The following is a 12654-nucleotide window of genomic DNA, read 5'->3' on the forward strand; positions in this document are numbered from 1 at the left end:
CCCGGGCGAGGCCAAGCGCCCCTGGGTCTGGGAGAGCCCACACACCCCTGGGTCCAGGCGAGACCATGTGTCCCTGGATCCGGGTGAGGCCGCGTGCACCTAGGCCCGGGTGAGCCCAAGTGGCCCTGGGTCTGGGAGAGGCCAAGCGTCCCTGGGTCCGGGTGAGACCATGTGTCCCTGGATCCGGGTGAGGCCTCGGGCACCTAGGCCCGGGTGAGGCCACGTGCCCCTGGGTCTGGGAGAGGCCAAGTGTCCCTGGGTCCGGGCAAGACCATGCGTCCCTGGATCCGGATGAGGCCTCGTGCACCTAGGCCCGGGTGAGCCCAAGTGGCCCTGGGTCTGGGAGAGGCCAAGCGTCCCTGGGTCCGGGTGAGACCATGTGTCCCTGGATCCGGGAGAGGCCTTCTGCACCTAGGCCCGGGTGAGCCCAAGTGGCCCTGGGTCTGGGAGAGGCCAAGCGTCCCTGGGTCCGGGTGAGACCATGTGTCCCTGGATCCGGATGAGGCCTCGTGCACCTAGGTCCGGGTGAGCCCAAGTGGCCCTGGGTCTGGGAGAGGCCAAGCGTCCCTGGGTCCGGGTGAGACCATGCGTCCCTGGATCCGGATGAGGCCTCGTGCACCTAGGCCTGGGTGAGCCCAAGTGGCCCTGGGTCTGGGAGAGGCCAAGCGTCCCTGGGTCCGGGTGAGACCATGTGTCCCTGGATCCGGGTGAGGCCTCGTGCACCTAGGCCCGGGTGAGCCCAAGTGGCCCTGGGTCTGGGAGAGGCCAAGCATCCCTGGGTCCGGGTGAGACCATGTGTCCCAGGATCCGGGTGAGGCCTCGTGCACCTAGGCCCGGGTGAGCCCAAGTGGCCCTGGGTCTGGGAGAGGCCAAGCGTCCCTGGGTCCGGGTGAGACCATGCGTCCCTGGATCTGGGTGAGGCCTCGTGCACCTAGGCCCGGGTGAGCCCAAGTGGCCCTGGGTCTGGGAGTGGCCAAACGTTCCTGGGTCCGGGTGAGACCATGTGTCCCTGGATCCGGGTGAGGCCTCGTGCACCTAGGCCCGGGTGAGCCCAAGTGGCCCTGGGTCTGGGAGAGGCCAAGCGTCCCTGGGTCCGGGTGAGACCATGTGTCCCTGGATCCGGGTGAGGCCTCGTGCACCTAGGCCCGGGTGAGCCCAAGTGGCCCTGGGTCTGGGAGAGGCCAAGCGTCCCTGGGTCCGGGTGAGACCATGTGTCCCTGGATCCGGGTGAGGCCTCGTGCACCTAGGCCCGGGTGAGCCCAAGTGGCCCTGGGTCTGGGAGAGGCCAAGCATCCCTGGGTCCGGGTGAGACCATGTGTCCCAGGATCCGGGTGAGGCCTCGTGCACCTAGGCCCGGGTGAGCCCAAGAGGCCCTGGGTCTGGGAGAGGCCAAGCGTCCCTGGGTCCGGGTGAGACCATGCGTCCCTGGATCCGGATGAGGCCTCGTGCACCTAGGCCCGGGTGAGCCCAAGTGGCCCTGGGTCTGGGAGAGGCCAAGCGTCCCTGGGTCCGGGTGAGACCATGTGTCCCTGGATCCGGATGAGGCCTCGTGCACCTAGGCCCGGGTGAGCCCAAGTGGCCCTGGGTCTGGGAGTGGCCAAACGTTCCTGGGTCTGGGTGAGACCATGTGTCCCTGGATCCGGGTGAGGCCTCGTGAACCTAGGCCCGGGTGAGGCCACGTGCCCCTGGGTCTGGGAGAGGCCAAGCGTCCCTGGGTCCGGGTGAGACCATGCGTCCCTGGATCCGGATGAGGCCTCGTGCACCTAGGCCCGGGTGAGCCCAAGTGGCCCTGGGTCTGGGAGAGGCCAAGCGTCCCTGGGTCCGGGAGAGACCATGTGTCCCTGGATCCAGGTGAGGCCTTGTGCAACTACGCCCGGGTGAGGCCACGTGCCCCTGGGTCTGGGAGAGGCCAAGCGTCCCTGGGTACGGGTGAAGCCAGATCCTGGGTCCGGGTGAGGCCGTGCGCCCCTGGATCCATCCGGGTGAGGCTGGGTCCCAGGCCCGGGTGAGACCACGCGCCCCTTGGGTATGGGTGAGGCCACGTGCCCCTTAGTCCAGGTGACGCCGTGCCCCTGGGTTCGGCCGAGACCAAACCAGAGGGAGTCGGACCTCCATTACCACCATTTGTCCACCATCCAGAGCTGAGGGGTCAGTGCTGACATGTACACATAAGGAACTACTGGACATCGAAATTGGGTCTCAAAAGAACTGTTGGTCCAGGGGGAAGCTCGCTACAGATTGATTCATTTGCCTGTCAGCATAAATATTATTGCTCGTCTCACATTCAGTTCTTATTAGTATATATCTAGTGACATTTGATCTCGTTCATCTAGAGGAAATGATGAACAACATAGACTGAGGAACAAGAACAGAACCAGAAGCAAGGAGGCATCGATCGGACTATCGGGCCTCAGAGGGAGAATAGGGGAGGGTAGGGGGAGGGTGGGGGGAGGGGGAGAGTTCAACCAAAGGACCTGTATGCATGCATATAAGCCTATCCAACGGTTAAGTTCAACAGGGGATTGGGGCATGCGTGGGGAGAGGGGTGGGATGGGAATGGGGGGATGAGGACAAATATGTGACACCTTAATCAATAAAGAAATTTTAAAAAAAAAAAAAAAAAAAAAAAAAAACTTATAACGATTGAAGGAAAATGAGACCAAAAATCCTACAGAAAAAAGTAGACAGAAATATATACAGTTTATATGTTAGCCCTTAAATATATAAAGATATGTACCATCTATATAATAAAGAAGGAATATGCAAATTGACTGTCACACCGCCACAAGATGGCGATGCCCAGTCCCCTCAGCCCCGCCGGAGTCCCCCAGTCCTTTCAGCCCCATGGCGGGGGGATGGCAGGTGCGCGGTGCGGCCGGACCCATCCTCAGCTCCCCAGCCGCCAAGGCCGGCCTGAGGTGCAGGCAAGCCTCGGATGTTGGCTGCCCAACCACCCAGGGCTGCCCGAGGCTCAGGTAACCAGGGCCAGCCGAGGCTTGCACTGCCCGCAGTGGCAGCAGCAGAGGTGTGATGAGGGCATCACCTTTCCCTGATCACCAGGTTACCTCCTGCCCCTGAGGGCTCCTGGACTATGAGAGGCAGCAGGCCGGGCTGAGGGACTCCCCTCCAATGCATGAATTTTCACGTACCAGGCCTCTAGTTTTATTTATAATAACAGAAATGCAAATTGAAAGGAAACAGTTACTATACCCAATCATCAGATTGGCAAAAATTTAAGAACTTAACAAGGCTGAGAAGAAACTGGGCACTCTCATAGTGTTGGTGGGAATGCAAAACAGTACAATCCTTATGGGAGGGTGAGGTATAATAAGAAATATATTTGGTTTTTGTGCGAGGTTTCTGGGCACAATGCTCCTAAAATCCACGAAATTTCCCAAGTGACTGGAGTGTACTTAGTTATTTATAACAAGCCCCTTTACATCACAACTGAGTTTATGCTAATGAGTGATTTAGGTTGGGACCCCTAAATGGTTACAGAATAGGGCTGGTCACCAAGTGATTAGAAGGTTGGAACTTTCAGCCCCACTCCTGACTTCTGGGGAGGGGAAGAAAGTGGGGCTGGAGATTGAGGGTTATTAAAACTCTTGAATAAGGAGATTTCATGAGCTTCTGCTGGAAGGGTGATGCCCTGGAAGGGCATGGAAACTCCATGCCCCTCTCCCTGTACCTTGCCCTCTGCATCTCTTCCTTTTAGTTGATCCTGAGTTGTATCCTTTATGATAAACTGGTAAATGTAAATGAAGTGCTTCCCTAAGCTTGGGAGACATTATAGTAAATTATCAAACCTGAGGAGGGGGTTGTGGGACACCCCCAATAGCCACTAGGTCAGAAGGTGGCCCTGGACTTCCTACTAGCTTCTGAAATGAGAGCAATATTATAGACTAAGTCCTTAACCTGTGGGGTCTATGCGGAGCGTAGTTAGTGTCAGAACTGAAATAAATTGTTGGACACTCAGTTGGTGTCTAGAGAATCAGAGAATTGGTTGTTGGTGCCAGAAAACACCCCAAGGAGGATATGACAATATCTAATAATACTACATATGCCTTTATCCTTTTACTCAGTAACCTCACTTCTAGGAATTGTCCCTAAAGGTGCACCTCCAAGAATATGAAAATACATATGCAACAGGTTATTCTTGGCAACATTATTTGTAGTTGCAAAATATTGCAACCACCTAAATGCTAAAACATAGGAAATTGGTTGAATAAACTATGGTAAAAATATACAATGTGGTATTATACAGCTATGTGTTTTTTAAAAGAGGTGTATCTCTATGAACTGATATGATTTCTAGGATATGTTACGTACAAAAGAATATCTATAGTATTCTACCTTTACTATAAGAAATGAGGAGCCCTAGTTGGTTTGGCTCAGTGATAGAGCATCAGCCTGTGGACTGAAGGGTCCTGGGTTTGATTCGAGTCAAGGGCATGTACCTCGGTTGCAGGCTTGATCCCTGGCCCTTGTCAGGGCCCTTGCAGGAGGCAACCAATCCATGTGTCTCTCTCACATGGATGTTTCTCTCTCTGTCTCTCTCCCTTCCTTCCACTCTCTCTAAAAATCAATGGAGAAATATCTTCAGGTGAGGATTAACAAAACAAACAAACAAAATAAATGAGGAAATAAGAAAACATCTTGAATTTATAGTGTTTAAAATTATTTTGCAAAAATAACAGGAAGGATAAGCCAGGCACTAAATAAAACTGGTTGCCAATTAAGGGTGGGGAGAATGGGGTGGGATAGAGGAGTGAAGAATACTTCTTTGAGTACAGTTTTGTATACTTTGACTTTTGGAAGCATGCTAATGTTATACATACAGGGTGGGGCAAAAGTAGGTTTACAGTTATAAGTACATGAAACATAGTTTATTCTTGTATTTATTTATTTATTATTATATTATATTATTTTCCATGTGAACAACTGTAAACCTACTTTGCCCCATCCTATATTAAAAAAAAAAATCAACAAAGGTAGGGGGAATGCCTTAAAATTGAATGCAAACAAAAACAAATGAACCCACTGAACAGCATATGAACAGCGTAACCGAACTGAAATAGGTACTGGTGAAAAGAAAACTTATTCAAGTTACTTTTGACCGAGGTACTTTTAGTGATAGGCAGAACTCTAAGAGGCAGGATAGAAAGAAGTTAGGGAAGGCTCTTGACAAGTGGAATGAGGAAGTAGGAATGGACATCACAGGCAGATAAGCTGCTAGGTCCTCGCACTAGAGCCCCCACCCCCACACATGATCAAAGGGAAACAGTTTATGGCAGGAAATTCCTGTAGTTGTCACAGAAACCAACAACAAGAACTAGCAAAAACCAGATCAATCCAAGATGGAGGAAAAGTTGACTGGAAAACGACCCTAAAGCTCATTGTAAATTGATACCACAAGTAGAACAGGGGGGCTGAGGAGGACAAACGCCGTGAAACTCAGAACGAACATATGAGGAACAAGACTCTCTCCTAACCAGAAGGCAGAGACAGAATTTAGCACCACAAAGTTCAGGAACAACCCATCCTTGGAAGCACATAAAATCCCAGGAATTGACTGACTGCAGTGTGCAACTCACTCACGAGTTTGCCAACGTGCACTCAGACATGTACTTTGACTTCTGTCACAGCAGTGCCCTATGAGACTTGCAACCGGGGGAGCAGCAGGCAGCAGCAGCACATCCACTACTGTGAAAACCTACACCCAGCAAAGAGATGGTTGTAGTTGATCTAGTTCCCTACAAATAATAAAAGCACCAAAACCTTTGGCAGCCAGAGACGAAAGAAAAATAAATCCACATCAACAAGTAAAAGCCCAAAATGACACAATTGAGACACTGAGACCAAAGGTGGGCCAGGTGGGTGTGGCTCAGTGGCTGAACTTCGACCTATGCACCAAACAGGGGTCCTCAAACTTTTTAAACAGGGGGCCAGTTCACTGTCCCTCAGACCGCTGGAGGGCCGGACTATAGTTTTAAAAAAAAACTATGAACAAATTCCTATGCACACTGCCCATATCTTATTTTGAAGTAAAAAAATAAAACGGCAAAAACACCCGCATGTGGCCATAGTTTGAGGATGCCTGCACCAAGAGGTTTGATTCCTGTTCAGGGCACATGCCTACCTGGGTTTTGGGCTCGATCCCCAGTAGGGGGTGTGCAAGAGGCAGCCAAGATCAATGTTGATATTTCTCTCTCATCGATGTTTCTATCTCTCTCTCTAATGTCAATGAAAACAAGACTGAGGAATTTCAGAGCAAGGGCAGGGGTAGGGGGAGATTAACCAGGAAAGTTATATGAATATAGTGTGGTGAAGACCTGGGAAGGGTGGGTGCGAGGTAGAGGGCGGTCAATGGGGGGAAAAAACAAAGAGGCCTCCTGCAATACTATCAACAACAAAGATAAATTAAAAAAATAATACATAAAATCAATGAAAACATACTTTAAAAAGAAGTATTTTTTAAAAAAGATGGCAAGATGTGAGAGGCAGGCCATCTACTGTCGGGAACCCCAGGCACAACTGAGAGTCAATGGACAGAGCTTCAGAAGAGAGAAGCCTGGCCATCCCTGCGCTGTGCTAGCCCCTTAAGCTACAGATGAAAACATCCAACAAAGCCTAGGACCACTGGGATCCTAATCAGTTTAAACATACCAAGTGTACTCCTTTCAGAGTTAGATTTTGTGTCCATGGTGAAAATCATGTATTGTGTAGCATGATCACATGTGTTCATAGGTATGTGAACATACTTCCCAATGTATTTGTAGGTGAACTCCCTTTCCTTTTTCCATCTCCCCTAGAGCTCCACCATGTTGCAAATGAGACTGATTTTTATTATAATAATAACAAAAACTGACATTTTTGAGCATTCACTACATGCCTAGAACTATACTAAGTGATTTTAAATCATTATTTACTTTTAATTCCCCCAACTCTTCATGAGATAGGCATTATTATTATCTCCATGATACCTTGAAGAATATGAGGTTCAGAGATTAAGCAATTTTCCCAAAGTCACACATTGAGAATAGAACTGAGTGAGAAACCAGAAAGGATTCCCAAGTGAGGAAAAGCTACCAATTGTGCCGCATCCAGCACGGCAGGTTTGGTGAGCCTGAGGAGGGGCGGTGAAGGATTAAAGAATACAGCTGGGGCTCAGTGGGACGCTGCTTCTCTGGATGGAGAGACAGCGTCTCGGCCTGCAAGTGAGTCTTTATTTTATAGTCAGAGCACACAAAGCAAAACAAGGGTAGTGGTCAACATGCTTACAATGTTCTTGTGAGTTTCACCTTGTTTTGGCAGCACTTGCTGCACCTCCCACAGCCCATTAGCTACCTAGGAAGGAGCAGGGGAGGTCTGTAAGGTCAGGCTTAATTGTGCTAGGAGGGCTCTGCCCTCCAAGCCGGGACTTGTTTGTGGCCCTGCCACAGGTCAGTCGGAGGCTTGGCCCTAGAGCCGCTCCCTACAACCAATCATGGTGAAACTGACATAATTTTGACTATGAATTTTGTGGTATTGTCTTAGCTTGGGCTACCCAATAAGCAGAGCCTGAGGCAAAGAGCTTATGGTACTTCTCCTGGATTAGGGAGTTCATTTCCAGTCGCGAGGGATAAGGAGACTGTAGCAGAAAAGGGGGAGCCAGTGTGAGACTACGTTATCAAGTTGGCAGCTGCAAAGTGAGACTGAGTGTTCATGTCCACAGGATCATCCTCCAGGAAGTCACGTAAATTGCATCTCAAAATAGTCCCGATAGAGAAAGGGGGAAGAATTTATCGGCCTGCTGTCAACTCATGTGGTATTAACTCCTGGTACTTCTGGGTTTCACAGATGTAGGTCACAAGCAGGACCTGGTGACATTCTGTACCTTGGCATTAATACCTCCCGGGATGGGAGGCGAGAGGCACACGGTGCAGCTTGAGGTGGAGCACTGTTGACAGAAGCCCATAAAGAGCTGCTGGTCTGGAAACAAGAGATGGGGAGGCTGAGAGGATCCAGTGTTGCCTCATAGCTGTCTGGGACATATCTGTGCTCCTTTTCAGCTCAGTTCTAGAAGTTATAAGTGGCTGGGGTATCTATTAATGACTAAGATGAGGAAGCCTAGCTTGGAGTTCTATTGTAGATACTGAAGTGAATTCTCATGCTCTAGTCCAGAAAGCAGAGTCTTCAGGCACCTTGGACCAGCAACAGTTATAAAGCACAAAAAGAGCTCAAAGTGCCAGGGATGAATATAAAATAGCCACTTCGTTATTAATTCCTCCAAGAATGTTAACCCGGGGGTCCTAGAGGTTCCTGAGAAGTGGATTCTCTTTCCTGGAGCAGGAAGTGCAGTGATGGTGTGGTTTCATCTAGGTCGGAGCACCTGGATTAAGACCATCGAACTGGATAGAATGCCATTGCACAGCAACCTGCCTAGAGTCTGATAGAATGTCTTGCTCCTGTGCAATGGCTTCAGAAAGCAAGATCCCCTTTGTTTTGGATACTATCAGCAAGATACTATCAGCCCCAAGCCCACCCGGAGTCTGTGACAGTTAAAATTAGTTTCAGTTAAAATAAAAATTCAAGGATTCAGTGAAAAGTTAGTGATGAGAGCCCTTGATGGGTAACTATCCATAGGCCTGGAAGCAATCCCTCTATTTGTAAGGAAAGTGGGTCCTGATAAGGAAGCCTAAGTCATCTGACTGCCACTTTGCTGCAAGGGCAACTGGGAAAGTATCTGTCATTTTCAACAGTGGGCGGCAATCTCTGCCTCAGTGATTGGAGGAAGTACCCAAACATAGGAAGAGGGTTCAGATTCTAGGTGGCCACTTTGTATTTGGTTTTTCTAATTAAAAAAAAAATTGTTTTAGCTGGGAAAAAAGAACCATTGGAATCAGACTGGGGGAAAGAAACAACTAACACATGGGAGTGCTGATCGTGTACAGGGAGTTTTACTTTTAGTCTTTACAACGACACAAGACAGGCAGTGGGATCTTTTTTATTTAAATATATTTTATTGGCCGAGGCCGGTTTGGCTCAGTGGATAGAGCGTCGGCCTGCGGACTGGAAGGTCCCAGGTTCGATTCCGGTCGAGGGCATGTACCTTGGTTGCGGGCACATCCCCAGTGGGGGGTGTGCAGGAGGCAGCTGGTCGATGTTTCTCTCTCATCGACGTTTCTAGCTCTCTATCCCTCTCCCTTCCTCCCTGTAAAAATCAATAAAAAATATATTAAAAAAAAAAAAATAAATAAATAAATATATTTTATTGATTTTTTACAGAGAGGAAGGGAGAGAGATGGAGAGTTAGAAACATCAATGAGAGAGAAACATGGATCAGCTGCCACCTGCACACCCCCTACTGGGGATGTGCCCGCAACCAAGGTACATGCCCTTGACCGGAATCGAACCTGGGACCTTTCAGTCCGCAGGCTGACGCTCTATCCACTGAGCCAAACCGGTTTCGGCGGCAGTGGTATCTTGATTTTGCTGATGAAGAAACTGAGACAGAGGGGCCAGGTCTTCCCAAAAGTCGTACAGTTAACAAGCTGCTGAGTCAGGATTTGAGCCAGTTTCATCCAACCTCTACGTCTTTGTTCTCTCTTTGTTTATTTTTTGAAAACAAATTTTGGATTACACAAACAATGAGAGTATTACTTGTAAAAAATTGAAGTGTTTCTGAAAAGACTAATGTCTCCTTGGACAACTGTCCTTCCTCACCCCTCCCCATCCCGACAAACCTTCTCTTGTCACCATACATAGCCCCTCATCATTTTAGTGTGTATCCCTCCAGAGTTTTTCCTATGCATTTATACACTACACACATAACCTTAGCATATAATTTTGGTTAATTATGTATGTGTATATTTTTCTATAAACAATGATGGTGTCATTCTGCAAACATCTTCATGTAGCTTGCTTTTCCATTTAACTATAGGTCTTGGAGACCTAGTTATGTTAGTGCATAGAGAGCTATCTCTTTTAGCTGCTGCATAGTATTTCACAGCATAAAGATACAAATTTATTTAGCCAGTTCCAGACGGAGGGGTATTCAAATTGTTTGTTGTTAAGCCATGTTCTATTTTAACATAGGTGTCTGTTCCCAGCTTCCAGAGATGAGTTCTAGAGCCTCCTTTAACTCAAAAAAAATTCTGTGACATAAAGGAAATGAGAATGAGTCTGAGGATATAATAATTCACTTCCAAAGAACTCATTTATTAGGCAGTAAAATAGCACCAAATTGTGAAATATATATGTTACCATTAAAAGCACAGAGACAGCCTGGCTGGCATGGCTTAGTGGTTGAGCATCGACCTATGAACCAGGAGGTTGCGTTTTAATCCCCGGTCAGGGCACATGCCTGAGATATGGGTTTGTTCCCCAGTTTGGGATGTATCTCTCTCATCATTGATGTCTCTCTCTCTCTCTCTCTCTCTCTCTCTCTCTCTCTCTCTCTCTTCCTCTCTGAAATCACTAAAAATATATCTTTTTAAGAAGCACAGCCCTAGCTGGTTTGGCTCAGTGGATAGAGCATTGGCCTGCGGACTGAAGGGTCCCTGGTTCGATTCCGGTCAAGGGCATATACCCGAGTTGTGGGATTGATCCCCAGTAGGGGGCATGCAGGAGGCAGCCAATCAATGATTCTTATCTGTGATGTTTCTATCTCTCCCTCTCCCTTCCTCTCTGAAATCAATAAAAAATATATATTTAAAAACAGCACAGAAACCAAGAGCCCAAACAAAAAAGGATACAAATAGTCCAAGCAGGATAAATGTCTCTTTGGTTGCTGGAGACAAACCAGAACTAGTTTGTGTTCACTTAACTAGATGACTCAAAGCTTTCCATGGATATTGTGTTATTGTTGTGTTTTAAGATTTTTAAATCTATTTTTAGAGAGACAGGAAGGGAGAGGGTGAGGTAGAGAGAGAAAGAGAGAGAGAGAGAGAGAGAGAGAGAGAGAGAGAGAGAGAGACCAGGAATTGAACTAGCAACCTTTCGGTGCATGGGGTGATGCTCAACCAACTTAGCCATTCTGGCAGGGGCTGCATATTCTTGATTATAGAGGTTTATTCTATAATAGTTGAGATTTAACTTTATATCATGTAATGCACTGGATACTATATGTATTATATTATTTAATCCTAATTATAATCCTTTAGAGCAGATATGATGTCCATTTATTGATGAAGCAACTGAGGCTTAGAGAGGCTAAGTAATTTTGCCAAGGTCAAAAACTAATGGCCCAACCAAGTTTCAAACTCAAGTTGCCTGATTCCAAAAGTCTATCTTCTTTCCATGGAGAGCATCAATTCCTTTTAACTTGAGTTAGTTCAGAAGGACCTGATCATAGAAAATCGATTCTTACCTGATATAAAACCTGTCAACACCCTGTTCTGTGCTTACCTCTTTAGTTCATCTCACACTCCCTTCCCTGTCCTGGCCCTCGCCCTAAATTACTAATAATTCCTTCATAACACATTGCTATGAACTTCTGCATATACTATTCCTTTTTTTCTGGAACATTCTTCTACTCTTTGTCCAGGAAAATCTTACTCATCTTTCAGCTCAAGCACCACCTCTTCCAGGAAACTTTTGCTGTGGCATCCCTACTCTCACCTCTCCCCGACCCCAAAGACTGAGTTAGTGACCTCTTCCCATAGTGCTTTGTGTTTACTTTTCTTAGAAAATTTGACATAATGAATTGTAAATATTTGTTATTTGGTGACTTTTGAAGTGAGGTGGGGGGTAGCTGCTGCGAGCCTGCGGTCGTGGTGTGTGGTGGACGTGCACTGTGGCTGTTGGCCTGGCCATCCTGGGGCAGCTCTCCGGGGATCAGGGCATCACCCTGCGCTGGAGCACCAACATCGTGCCCGAGTTCTTCTCACTTGGCATCCACAGCATTTTACATCAGGGTGGCATTTATCCATCTGAAACCTTTACTTGAGTGCAGCAGTGTGGACTCACCTTGCTTGTAACCACTGATCCTGAGCTCGTGAAATACCTAAGCAATGTGGTGGAACAACTAAGAGATTGGTTATACAAGTGTTCAGTGCGGAAACTGGTAGTAGTCATCTCGAATATTGAAAGTGGTGAGGTCCTTGAAAGATGGCAGTTTGATACTAATTGTGACAAGACTGCCAAAGATGACAGTACACCCTGAGAACAGTCTCAGAAAGCTATCCAAGATGAAATCTGCTGGGTGATCAGACAGATCACAGCTACAGTGACATTCCTGCCACTGTTGGAAGTTTCTGGTTCATTTGATCTGTTGCTCTATACAGACAAAGTTTTGGTTGTATCTGAAACATGGGAAGAGTTGGGACCACAGTTCATTATCAATTCCGAGCAAGTTCATCTGAGTTCCTTCACTGCTACCATCCACAAGGTAAATGTCACGGTGGCCGACAAAATCCCTGTCCGTGGCTGAAGATGAGCAGAGAACAATAATGGAATTCTCAAATGTGTTTCCTGAAACCAAGTCAACTATAGTTCATGCTTTACTTCACTGATTGATTTTAGATTGGGAAACCCTAATGTTATGCTTTATTGAACTGTACATTTTTGTTCCATTTTTTGGTACCTGTTTGACTTTCCATAGGGTGGACATTTTTTGCACACTGTTCAGAGAGAACCAGCAGATTATATCAGCACTGTAATGTCAATTCCTTT

General features: G+C 47.5%; 1 pseudogene; it reads left to right on the plus strand.

Moving 5' to 3' along the window:
• The first annotated feature begins 7898 nt into the window (after nucleotides 1-7898).
• LOC103298790 (mitotic spindle assembly checkpoint protein MAD2A-like) lies at nucleotides 7899-12412 on the plus strand (annotated as a pseudogene).
• Nucleotides 12413-12654: the final 242 nt, after the last annotated feature.

Source organism: Eptesicus fuscus, chromosome 7 (assembly GCF_027574615.1).
Source record: "Eptesicus fuscus isolate TK198812 chromosome 7, DD_ASM_mEF_20220401, whole genome shotgun sequence".
Taxonomy (NCBI): domain Eukaryota; kingdom Metazoa; phylum Chordata; class Mammalia; order Chiroptera; family Vespertilionidae; genus Eptesicus; species Eptesicus fuscus.